The sequence below is a fragment of the Mixophyes fleayi genome, chromosome 5 (assembly GCF_038048845.1).
Source record: "Mixophyes fleayi isolate aMixFle1 chromosome 5, aMixFle1.hap1, whole genome shotgun sequence".
In the NCBI taxonomy this organism is placed as follows: domain Eukaryota; kingdom Metazoa; phylum Chordata; class Amphibia; order Anura; family Limnodynastidae; genus Mixophyes; species Mixophyes fleayi.
The window spans coordinates 94,207,328-94,221,076 of record NC_134406.1 but is presented as its reverse complement, the minus strand read 5'-3'; the positions used below and the strand labels follow the sequence as shown (position 1 = coordinate 94,221,076).

General features: G+C 42.3%; 1 protein-coding gene across 2 annotated transcripts in view; it reads left to right on the top strand.

Moving 5' to 3' along the window:
- Nucleotides 1-6,843: 6,843 nt before the first annotated feature.
- The window catches only part of ELMO1 (engulfment and cell motility 1), a 292,489-nt gene continuing 285,583 nt past the window's right edge, over nt 6,844-13,749 (top strand). Inside the window, exon 1 of one of the 2 annotated variants that reach the window (XM_075212563.1) lies at nt 6,844-6,992. The gene's annotated coding sequence lies outside the window, so the exon portion shown is untranslated. The remainder of the gene's footprint in view (nt 6,993-13,749) is intronic. The other variant, XM_075212564.1, reaches the window with a different exon arrangement.

The window sequence follows — 13,749 nt, the reverse complement described above, 5'->3', positions numbered from 1 at the left end:
AAACTTGAGCGGAAATTTTACACCCACAATATTGATCTCCCCACAATTCTCACCCCCTGCTACACCACCTGTTCCAACCTCAGCACCCACCACCTTTTGAACAAAGGGTTCAGCCTGCCTAACCCCAACTTTTGCCCTAGTTCTGTGCACGTTGGGCCTCAGGACCATCTCTGCACCAGCAGTACACACAATTTCCCAACGTCATTTAACCCTTGAAAAACTGCAGCTACTTATTCAAAATGCTCAAAATGCTATCTGTGCCCACTTTGCCACCTGATTGCATGCCCAAAACAGCGTTGGGACAGGCAAAAGACAGATGTTTTATATGTAACTGACTACCCTGTTTTGATTCCCACTGTCAAATTGCTGGCCCAACGGCATTTAACCCCTGCAAATCTGCAGCTACTTATTCAAAATGCTATCTGTGCCAACTTTGCCACCTGATTGCATGCCCAAAACAGCGTTGGGCCAGGCAAAAGACAGATGTTTTATATGTAACTGACCACCCTGTGTTGATTCCCACTGTCAAATTGCTGGCCCAACGGCATTTAACTCCTGCAAATCTGCAGCTACTTATTCAAAATGCTATCTGTGCCCACTTTGCCACCTGATTGCATGCCCAAAACAGCGTTGGGCCAGGCAAAAGACAGATGTTTTATATGTAACTGACCACCCTGTGTTGATTCCCACTGTCAAATTGCTGGCCCAACGGCATTTAACCCCTGCAAATCTGCAGCTACTTATTTAAAATGCTCAAAATGCTATCTGTGCCCACTTTGCCACCTGATTGCATGCCCAAAACAGCGTTGGGCCAGGCAAAAGACAGATGTTTTATATGTAACTGACCACCCTGTGTTGATTCCCACTGTCAAATTGCTGGCCCAACGGCATTTAACCCCTGCAAATCTGCAGCTACTTATTCAAAATGCTCAAAATGCTATCTGTGTCCACTTTGCCACCTGATTGCATGCCCAAAACAGCGTTGGGCCAGGCAAAAGACAGATGTTTCATATGTAACTGACCACCCTGTGTTGATTCCCACTGTCAAATTGCTGGCCCAACGGCATTTAACCCCTGCAAATCTGCAGCTACTTATTCAAAATGCTCAAAATGCTATCTGTGCCCACTTTGCCCCCTGATTGCATGCCCAAAACAGCGTTGGGCCAGGCAAAAGACAGATGTTTTATATGTAACTGACTACCCTGTGTTGATTCCCACTGTCAAATTGCTGGCCCAACGGCATTTAACCCCTGCAAATCTGCAGCTACTTATTCAAAATGCTCAAAATGCTATCTGTGCCCACTTTGCCACCTGATTTCAAGCCCAAAACTGCGTTAGGCCAGGCAAAAGACAGATGTTATATATGTAACTAACCACCCTGTGTTGATTCCCACTGTCAAATTGCTGGCCCAACGGCATTTAACCCCTGCAAATCTGCAGCTACTTATTCAAAATGCTCAAAATGCTATCTGTGTCCACTTTGCCACCTGATTGCATGCCCAAAACAGCGTTGGGCCAGGCAAAAGACAGATGTTTCATATGTAACTGACCACCCTGTGTTGATTCCCACTGTCAAATTGCTGGCCCAACGGCATTTAACCCCTGCAAATCTGCAGCTACTTATTCAAAATGCTCAAAATGCTATCTGTGCCCACTTTGCCCCCTGATTGCATGCCCAAAACAGCGTTGGGCCAGGCAAAAGACAGATGTTTTATATGTAACTGACTACCCTGTGTTGATTCCCACTGTCAAATTGCTGGCCCAACGGCATTTAACCCCTGCAAATCTGCAGCTACTTATTCAAAATGCTCAAAATGCTATCTGTGCCCACTTTGCCACCTGATTTCAAGCCCAAAACTGCGTTAGGCCAGGCAAAAGACAGATGTTTTATATGTAACTAACCACCCTGTGTTGATTCCCACTGTCAAATTGCTGGCCCAACGGCATTTAACCCCTGCAAATCTGCAGCTACTTATTCAAAATGCTCAAAATGCTATCTGTGCCCACTTTGCCACCTGATTGCATGCCCAAAACAGCGTTGGGCCAGGCAAAAGACAGATGTTTTAGATGTAACTGACTACCCTGTGTTGATTCCCACTGTCAAATTGCTGGCCCAACGGCATTTAACCCCTGCAAATCTGCAGCTACTTATTAAAAATGCTATCTGTGCCCACTTTGCCACCTGATTGCATGCCTAAAACAGCGTTGGGCCAGGCAAAAGACAGATGTTTTATATGTAACTGACCACCCTGTGTTGATTCCCACTGTCAAATTGCTGGCCCAACGGCATTTAACCCCTGCAAATCTGCAGCTACTTATTCAAAATGCTCAAAATGCTATCTGTGCCCACTTTGCCACCTGATTGCATGCCCAAAACAGCGTTGGGCCAGACAAAAGACAGATGTTTCATATGTAACTGACCACCCTGTGTTGATTCCCACTGTCAAATTGCTGGCCCAACGGCATTTAACCCCTGCAAATCTGCAGCTACTTATTCAAAATGCTCAAAATGCTATCTGTGCCCACTTTGCCCCCTGATTGCATGCCCAAAACAGCGTTGGGCCAGGCAAAAGACAGATGTTTTATATGTAACTGACTACCCTGTGTTGATTCCCACTGTCAAATTGCTGGCCCAACGGCATTTAACCCCTGCAAATCTGCAGCTACTTATTCAAAATGCTCAAAATGCTATCTGTGCCCACTTTGCCACCTGATTTCAAGCCCAAAACAGCGTTAGGCCAGGCAAAAGACAGATGTTTTATATGTAACTAACCACCCTGTGTTGATTTCCACTGTCAAATTGCTGGCCCAATGGCATTTAACCCCTGCAAATCTGCAGCTACTTATTAAAAATGATAAAATATGGTGACTTTGCCCACTTTGCCCCCTGATTTCATGCCCATAACCTTGTTGGGTCAGGCAAAATAGTAATGCATTTTGTATAAGGAACCCCCTGTTGATTCCCACTGTCAAATTGCTGGCCCAACGGCATTTAACCCCTGCAAATCTGCAGCTACTTATTCAAAATGCTCAAAATGCTATCTGTGCCCACTTTGCCACCTGATTGCATGCCCAAAACAGCGTTGGGCCAGGCAAAAGACAGATGTTTTATATGTAACTGACTACCCTGTGTTGATTCCCACTGTCAAATTGCTGGCCCAACGGCATTTAACCCCTGCAAATCTGCAGCTACTTATTTAAAATGCTCAAAATGCTATCTGTGCCCACTTTGCCCCCTGATTTCAAGCCCAAAACAGCATTAGGCCAGGCAAAAGACAGATGTTTTATATGTAACTAACCACCCTGTGTTGATTCCCACTGTCAAATTGCTGGCCCAACGGCATTTAACCCCTGCAAATCTGCAGCTACTTATTCAAAATGCTCAAAATGCTATCTGTGCCCACTTTGCCACCTGATTGCATGCCCAAAACAGCATTGGGCCAGGCAAAAGACAGATGTTTTATATGTAACTGACTACCCTGTGTTGATTCCCACTGTCAAATTGCTGGCCCAACGGCATTTAACCCCTGCAAATCTGCAGCTACTTATTAAAAATGCTATCTGTGCCCACTTTGCTACCTGATTGCATGCCTAAAACAGCGTTGGGCCAGGAAAAAGACAGATGTTTTATATGTAACTGACCACCCTGTGTTGATTCCCACTGTCAAATTGCTGGCCCAACGGCATTTAACCCCTGCAAATCTGCAGCTACTTATTAAAAATGATAAAATATAGTGACTTTGCCCACTTTGCCCCCTGATTTCATGCCCATAACCTTGTTGGGTCAGGCAAAATAGTAATGCATTATGTATAAGGAACCCCCTGTTGATTCCCACTGTCAAATTGCTGGCCCAACGGCATTTAACCCCTGCAAATCTGCAGCTACTTATTCAAAATGCTCAAAATGCTATCTGTGCCCACTTTGCCACCTGATTGCATGCCCAAAACAGCGTTGGGCCAGGCAAAAGACAGATGTTTTATATGTAACTGACTACCCTGTGTTGATTCCCACTGTCAAATTGCTGGCCCAACGGCATTTAACCCCTGCAAATCTGCAGCTACTTATTCAAAATGCTCAAAATGCTATCTGTGCCCACTTTGCCACCTGATTTCATGCCCAAAACAGCATTTAACCCCTGCAAATCTGCAGCTACTTATTCAAAATGCTCAAAATGCTATCTGTGCCCACTTTGCCACCTGATTGCATGCCCAAAACAGCGTTGGGCCAGGCAAAAGACAGATGTTTTATATGTAACTGACTACCCTGTGTTGATTCCCACTGTCAAATTGCTGGCCCAACGGCATTTAACCCCTGCAAATCTGCAGCTACTTATTCAAAATGCTATCTGTGCCCACTTTGCCACCTGATTGCATGCCTAAAACAGCGTTGGGCCTGGCAAAAGACAGATGTTTTATATGTAACTGACCACCCTGTGTTGATTCCCACTGTCAAATTGCTGGCCCAACGGCATTTAACCCCTGCAAATCTGCAGCTACTTATTAAAAATGATAAAATATGGTGACTTTGCCCACTTTGCCCCCTGATTTCATGCCCAAAACAGCGTTTAACCCCTGCAAATCTGCAGCTACTTATTCAAAATGCTCAAAATGCTATCTGTGCCCACTTTGCCACCTGATTTCATGCCCAAAACAGCGTTAGGCCAGGCAAAAGACAGATGTTTTATATGTAACTAACCACCCTGTGTTGATTCCCACTGTCAAATTGCTGGCACAACGGCATTTAACCCCTGCAAATCTGCAGCTACTTATTCAAAATGCTCAAAATGCTATCTGTGCCCACTTTGCCACCTGATTGCATGCCCAAAACAGCGTTGGGCCAGGCTAAAGACAGATGTTTTATATGTAACTGACTACCCTGTGTTGATTCCCACTGTCAAATTGCTGGCCCAACGGCATTTAACCCCTGCAAATCTGCAGCTACTTATTCAAAATGCTCAAAATGCTATCTGTGCCCACTTTGCCACCTGATTGCATGCCCAAAACAGCGTTGGGCCAGGCAAAAGACAGATGTTTTATATGTAACTGACTACCCTGTGTTGATTCCCACTGTCAAATTGCTGGCCCAACGGCATTTAACCCCTGCAAATCTGCAGCTACTTATTCAAAATGCTATCTGTGCCCACTTTGCCACCTGATTGCATGCCTAAAACAGCGTTGGGCCAGGCAAAAGACAGATGTTTTATATGTAACTGACCACCCTGTGTTGATTCCCACTGTCAAATTGCTGGCCCAACGGCATTTAACCCCTGCAAATCTGCAGCTACTTATTAAAAATGATAAAATATGGTGACTTTGCCCACTTTGCCCCCTGATTTCATGCCCAAAACAGCGTTTAACCCCTGCAAATCTGCAGCTACTTATTCAAAATGCTCAAAATGCTATCTGTGCCCACTTTGCCACCTGATTTCATGCCCAAAACAGCGTTAGGCCAGGCAAAAGACAGATGTTTTATATGTAACTAACCACCCTGTGTTGATTCCCACTGTCAAATTGCTGGCACAACGGCATTTAACCCCTGCAAATCTGCAGCTACTTATTCAAAATGCTCAAAATGCTATCTGTGCCCACTTTGCCACCTGATTGCATGCCCAAAACAGCGTTGGGCCAGGCTAAAGACAGATGTTTTATATGTAACTGACTACCCTGTGTTGATTCCCACTGTCAAATTGCTGGCCCAACGGCATTTAACCCCTGCAAATCTGCAGCTACTTATTCAAAATGCTCAAAATGCTATCTGTGCCCACTTTGCCACCTGATTGCATGCCCAAAACAGCGTTGGGCCAGGCAAAAGACAGATGTTTTATATGTAACTGACTACCCTGTGTTGATTCCCACTGTCAAATTGCTGGCCCAACGGCATTTAACCCCTGCAAATCTGCAGCTACTTATTCAAAATGCTCAAAATGCTATCTGTGCCCACTTTGCCACCTGATTTCATGCCCAAAACAGCATTTAACCCCTGCAAATCTGCAGCTACTTATTCAAAATGCTCAAAATGCTATCTGTGCCCACTTTGCCACCTGATTTCATGCCCAAAACAGCGTTATGCCAGGCAAAAGACAGATGTTTTATATGTAACTAACCACCCTGTGTTGATTCCCACTGTCAAATTGCTGGCCCAACGGCACTTAACCCCTGCAAATCTGCAGCTACTTATTCAAAATGCTCAAAATGCTATCTGTGCCCACTTTGCCACCTGATTGCATGCCCAAAACAGCGTTGGGCCAGGCAAAAGACAGATGTTTTATATGTAACTGACTACCCTGTGTTGATTCCCACTGTCAAATTGCTGGCCCAACGGCATTTAACCCCTGCAAATCTGCAGCTACTTATTAAAAATGATAAAATATGGTGACTTTGCCCACTTTGCCCCCTGATTTCATGCCCATAACCTTGTTGGGTCAGGCAAAATAGTAATGCATTTTGTATAAGGAACCCCCTGTAGTGTTAATTTGACGTGAAATCAGTGATCCAAATTAAATTAATACTTTAAAAAAAAAGCTTTTCTGAATAAGAAGCTGGAGCCTGAATTAGAAACGAATAAGAAGCTGGCCGAATAAGAAGCTAACTTCAGCCTCGTCATTCTTTATCATTTAATGTAATGTGCAACACTTCGTGCACGGCAACCTGGTGCAACTCACAGGGGAATTTAGGAGCTTGCAAAATAGGGCACCAGCACAGGATGTGGGGGGGAAGAGATGTCTGACAAGTGGAGGAGGTCCCATCTCTAGTTGTAATAATGGAATCAGAGACACACACACTGTGACAAGGGCAGAATGGCCTGGTCACAGCATTGCTTCACTTAGGCGGGCAACAGAGCAGGATACTATTTGCTGTACACTCCTCCCTTCCTCTGCTGCTCCTCCTCCCCTCCAGTTAGAGCTCAGAGCCTGCAGCTGCTAAACCAAGCAAAGGCAAGAGAGAGCCAGAGACATAACAGTGTCCAGGAACGATCGCTGCCCTGCACAGAGGTAGGGAACTGACATATTCCAAAGCCCATTCCATGCATTATATAACATTATAGTGTATCCTAGTTGTGTAACTGCGTACAGTAATCTCATTTATAGTAAAGGAGTCAGTGGTAGTGATGGTGATGATGCCTGTTGGATGTCCGCCTGGAGGTGATATAATGATTGGTATCCACATAGTGGTAATTTTAGAGGGAGCTCTTAAATTGACAGTTCCTATAAAGGGTATTTTTTTAACAGGGCTACTGCAATGTAAAGTGTGATAAAACGCTGTATGACTGAGACAGCTTATTGCAAACAAGAATATGCTGCAACATACGAACTCGGGAAAGAAATGAAAAAGCACAATTACCTCTCCCCAGGCTGTATATTTAGTGCTGGTTACAAGGATACATGTCACGAAGGTAGAATGCACGGGAATGCATATGAGAGCTGAATGAGAGAGAGATACACACATGTTTTGTTACCCAGTTTATACAATACCCCACTGGCAGATTACTGTCTGCACACTGAGCCAGGGTAGAGACTGATGTGAAATCAACTTTTCTCGCTGCTGTCTGTGGTCGGGTTGCAGAGTCATAAGTTCCTGTGCTGATTACCAACCCACCTAGCTAAGAACGAACCGGCTTCCACTGCAGTATAACCCCATTTGCTGCACTCTGAGTGATAAAATATAACATTATGATAATAGTAGCTAAGTGTTATTGACGCAATAGACCGCATAACTCAGTTTTACAGTGTGTGAATAGCTTGCAGTCAAGTCCAACCACTAAATATACAATTCTATATAGTTTATAAATATGCCAATATAATTGAGCAAGCTACAAAGTATAATGCACAGTTTTATGGAACCAGGTGATCATTCCATTGTATATTCCTTCTAATGGTCCACACACTTATTGCGCCTCTGTGACTCTTTGTAGCACGTGTGCCACTAAACACATCAACACTCATGTTTTTGCTGGTAATTACATTCTTCTCATTGTGCCCAAGTAAATTTTAGCATTTATTTTTGTGTGGACTATATTGTAATTATTTTTTTATTGTATGTCCTTTAGCTGAGGTAAACCAAACCATTAAAAGCTGCAGTTAGGGGATTATGTTTATAAATTTAAACCTGAAGGATAGCATCAGCTGATATATTTCTGAGCATGATCTTAAAGGGTTTAAAGTGAAACTGTGCCCCCTTAAAAAAAAATGATATTGTAATGATTGATAATCTGTACTTAGTTTTTCCTTCAATAACTTGACTGGTCTGTTAAGTTTCAGATATTGTTTGTTTTTTGTTGCCATATTTCTGTAAAAGTATATTAGGGAATCAAAGTCACTGACTTGGATCAGTAAATGACACCAGACTTTGTCTTCTTTGCCAGTTTACATTTAACACTTAAACTAGACAATAATTCTTTGTGTATATTAGGTAAACAATTATCACAGTGAATACTGATACAACACTTGTCATTATGCATATTACTGATCTCTATGGCAAATTATATTGTGCACCCACTCAGGCTTGGGACACTTTGTATGCAGCATGTTCTATGACAGTGATGGGCAACAGGTGGCCGTAAGGCTGCATGTGGCCCCCCCAAGCCTTCGCTTGTGGCCCCCAGCTCCTTCCTGCTTTGTTGTTAGATTTGTTTGTTATACCTAGTAACACTGAATAAACTACCTGCCTATATATTACATATATGTGTCATTATTTGATTAAATGTATTGTTTTAACTTATCAACAAAATTGCACCAACATACATCACCTCACTTGTCTCAAAATATCTCCCAACTCGACACCTCTGTTCTGCACAAGATCTACGTCTCTCCTCCACTCTCATCACATCCTCACATTCTCGGTTACAGGACTTTTTTCGGACTGCACCAATTTTGTGGAATTCCCTGCCTCGCACGATAAGGCTTTCCTCTAGTCTTGATATTCCTCCACCAGCATCTTAATCTCCCTAGGTTACTCTATTATCACCCTCTACACAGCTAACAAAAGACAGCAACCCTCTGACCAACATTGCTGTGTGACCGATCACACATTCCACTCAATACTTTTTACCTTTGCATTCTAGCTGGTTCAATGTGCAATATGATGTAGCACATGCCCTTGTGTTTCAAACTCTCATTGTCCCATAGATTGTAAGCTTGTGAGCAGGGCCCTCTTACCTCTCTGTCTGTATTAGTCAGTATTGTTTTATTAATGCTTGTTCCCAAATGTAAAGCGCTACGGAATTTGCTGGCGCTAAATAATTAAATGTTGATGATTACTGAGATTAAAGGTAATGTCCTTTTGAAGGTTAGAAGTTCCTCTGTTGCCCATCACTGTTCTACTGTATGTGCCCTGGTGCATTCTGCCTCATTGATTATAGCATTTACCATACAGACTTATGATCTATATAGCAACAGCATCTCTAATTACACAGCATGATCACTACTTCATTACCAAAGTATTTGCTTCACTCTCATTTTAAAAACCATAATCCTGCCCCCTTTTGAGTGACATCACCGTGGAAGTTCCCTGTCTGCAAAACCTGACAGTCTAAAATATCTATTTAGCACTTTCACATATGTCTCTTTAAAACAGCATTCCTGGTTAGTAGGTACAATTTCAGTGACCTATTCCTTTCATTTTGTGGAGCCCTGCAAACTGCACGCTGAAACAGTCTTTTCTTTTCTATGGGGCTTATTTATTAAGGTCCCTTTAGCCTTAAACCCCCCAAAATCCGGCAGTTTTGGGGGGATAACCGCATTTTTATTAAAGGTAGTTATTTATAATATCTGCTGCCATCCCACTATTATCGTATGCAAAAGCAGTCCCACAGTTTCTATGGAGACAGCTATTTTGCGTGATTTAACAAGTTACAAACTTATCCGCAATAGCTAACACCATCTGAATATAGTGTTAGCCATTGAAGCCTATGGGGAGAGCATTATGATAGAGCAGTGTTGGCTAACCTGCGACACTCCAGGTGTTGTGAAACTACAAGTCCTAGCTTACCCTTCCAGCAATAAGCTGCTATATATTGGCAAAGCATGCTGGGACTTGTGGTTTCACAACACCTGGAGTGTCACAGGTTAGCCAACACTGTGATAGAGGGATCTTCGGATCCCTCACCGCATCTTACCTGCCCTCCCCTCCAGTCACTATCGCAAGTATGTCTGCGCATGCCATAGTGACTGGAGAGGAGAACCAGACAACAGGACTTTTAAAGTAAGTGAAATCATTGCTAGGACAGTCTCCTATTGGACACACTGTCCCAGGGAGATTGTGTAATAAATGGGGCCGAAATATCATCCATCATCACAATGATGACAGATGATAATTATTGGGGAAAAACCCTGTTAATTAATAAATAAATATAATAAATAAATTAGCAAATGCTTATCATTCACCACTCTGGCGGCTGAAATTAGTGTGAGCAGGAGGACCCGCTGCGGCTTTGTAGTGGTCCAAGTGGTCAAACTCCCCTCTGTAGAATAATACAACTGCTGGGGCTGTGATATGAACAACAGAGCCCTGGAAGAAATGGCTGGATAGGGCAGACCCTGGGGCACCACTGAGAGGTAGTGGTGGGTAGGGTGATTTTTGTCACTACTTGTTATGAATCTTTAAATAGGAAGTACACATTTAAACAAGATTGCACTTTGTCACATATTACTTAGCTTCCGTTGCTGACTATCAGCTATTTCCACTTATGCTGCATTGTATACAGGATGTTTTGCCAGTGACACATGTGGTTTCAGTATATAGATTTTCAATGATAATTATTCTAGTGATACCACACACACTGTAATGCAAATGCATATTAACTTTAACGTTTCAAACATAGAAGATCACACAGAGAGGTTTTGTAGTATATTTTGCTTACCAGTGCCCTGAACAGGTGTTTTAGTGGGTGTTGCTGTTGTGAGGAAAAAGGAATTTACTATTCAAACTTCTTTTTATTGTTTTCTTTTTCTGTTGTTCAATATGGAAAACGGATACTTTTTTATAACAGTATATAAAGCATTGCATAAATATGTACTTTTTGATTAAAACATATATAATAAAACACTATAATAGTTACACTTTGTAACAGTAGACACATTTGCTTTAATTGTATTGAGAATTTGTTACTGAGATCTTAACTTTTAAACCGATTATCTGCTGGCGTTAGAAAAACGCCAATGACACCACTTGCAGCAGGGGAGATGGTGTGACCGAAGGACACTCCATTTATCCCCTTGGCCTAACTTGCATTGAATGCAAATAGAGCAGACAGCATCCAAAATAAGTCACCCATGCTTCCTACCGCAAAAGCAAGTGGGCATGGGTAATTAAAACCAATAGGTTCCATCTCCATTACCATTTACAGTTCTTGTTTTACTAGCATTAAAATGCTTTTTGACATAATTGATTATGGGGCCTAAATAATGTCTTTACTTGTATCACTTGACTCTATGGGGGCAATTCTCTTTGCATCAGGTTGCCATGTTAGTAGAGAGCAGATACAGGGTGACTGACAGATAACCAGACTTGTGTGTAAATGCACATTGTGGATTGGTTGATTCATACATAGTGAGTATACTGAGTTACTACTCAGTCTCAATTTTTTTTATTCTTTTAGAACTCTGTTGACATTTTACATTTACAGATCCTGCTCCTGTGTTTAAATGGGGATTCTTGGTTCTCCATATATTACAATATATGTTAAGCTGGTCTACTATGACTATGAGATCCCTTTATTAGCCAATTCCTATACAAATTAAACAGTGTAATGAAAAAACAAAATACATAGCACCATGTGTTTAAGATTTTTGTCTTTGTTAGAAGCGATTTAGTGGCTGGAAGAGGCTGCCTGCAGTATCCTTTATTATTTTAATGACGGGAAGTCTGCTGTGCAGAATAAGTTCATCTTCCCCAATAATAATCTTTCTCTTAAATAACTCCAGCTCTAATGAGTGTTGCACACACAGGTTGAATGGTAAGATTACTTTTAGAACACATGTAACCTGATTCTGCAGTCTGTAGATGACGGCAGCAGCACAGGTCAACAGTGACTAGTTTTATGAATATGCCAAAAATTATTGAAATATTCTGATTATTCTCAGGTATTGTGTACTTCAGTGACCATTACCAGGCCTGATGGCCGTTACCTCCAGTGATATTTATGGTTAGTTATACATCTAAAACCTTGAACATACAGATGTAGAGATATATATATATATATATATATATATATATATATATATATATATATATTTAATGTGTGTGTCTCTGTCATGTCACTTATTGCAGGAGGTGATAGATTGCATGTCTATTGGTACTCCAAAGTAGCTGTTTTGCTATGGGGCGTGCTATGCTATGGGGCGTGCTGCCAAACTAGTACCATATAACTGTGCTCAGGATAACTGTAAATGTATAGTACTGTGTAATAAATACATCTGAGGAGATGCAGGGGCCAGAAGCGCTAAGAACAGCAGTGTCCCTTGATACAATGTAATCGGAGTTGTTGAAAGAAAGTAATGAAGTAACTGGATGCCACCTTTTTGGTATCGGAAAACATACTGCAGTTGTAGAGTTGTGAGGGACGAGAAAGATTAAAAGCAGATTAGTCATCTGTACGGTACGATGGAATCTGACATGTGGTCATTATAAGTCTTTACAGTTGTTAGTTATAAACCTGTAAGCCTTTGACATATATTAAAACTTCAGTAAATAATATATATTGGTATTTACTTGAATTGTTATGGGGTATCTAGGACTTCTGACAATAGCTTTCTGCAGCCACATACATGGAAATGTTCCTTAATATCTTTCACAGAGGATACCTCTCACCCCACCATAGACACATAATAGGTTTTTCAGATAACTCGAGCTGTCCCAAATGTAACAAACCTTCGGCAGACTTGTTTCAGTGTTTTTGGGCATGCCCTATTTTTATGAGTTTCAGGTGCAGAGATTTGCAACAGAAACCTTTTAATGTGTGATTTTAGGCACTTTACGGCACAATGCGATGTCAGCAGCAGCCAAAAAATGCATTCTCCACATGAAGATCCAGCCTTCCCTCTCTGTCATGAGAATGGACTTGCTGTGGGCAGGGCCATCTTAACAACATTAGGGGCCCCCAGGCAAAGCAATGCACTTGGGCCCCTACCTACACAACCACTTATATTTATTGTCACCTTCAAAAAGTCATAAATGACCAACATACCCATACCACCACTCCAGGTGCCATTAAACCTAGCTAAATGCCCCTTGCATGCCCATCAGATCTCTCCATATGCCTCTTACATCCACATCAGCTGCTTCTGTCCCCCTTCATGTCTCCCCTATTTCCCACACACTGCCCTCCATTATGCTTGTTTGTCCCCCTTCAACATGCTTCTGCCCCCCCCCCCCTCCGCCCCTGTTTCAGATACTGTGCTCTACTACTCTTCTATCTGTCCCCCTTTACTTACCTTTCTATCGACTTCTTCTCTTCTTTTTTTTTTTTCTTCTTTTCTGTTTTCTTTCTTCCTTGTTTGCTTCTCAGTTGCGTTGTGACTCCTCCATGCTGCTCCTCACTGAAAATGTCTAGCTTTATGACATCATGCCCGACACTCGGTGTGAGCGCAGCATGCAGGAGGGGACAAGGGAGGGAGCCAGCTCGCCACCACATGACCACAAATAGGTACGTTTTTTTTTTGTTTTTTTTGTTTTTTTCTTCTTCACAGCCCTGCCTATGGGGCCCCCTTGCCTGAAGCACCCCCGGGCAGATCCCCAGTGTGCCCAATGGGA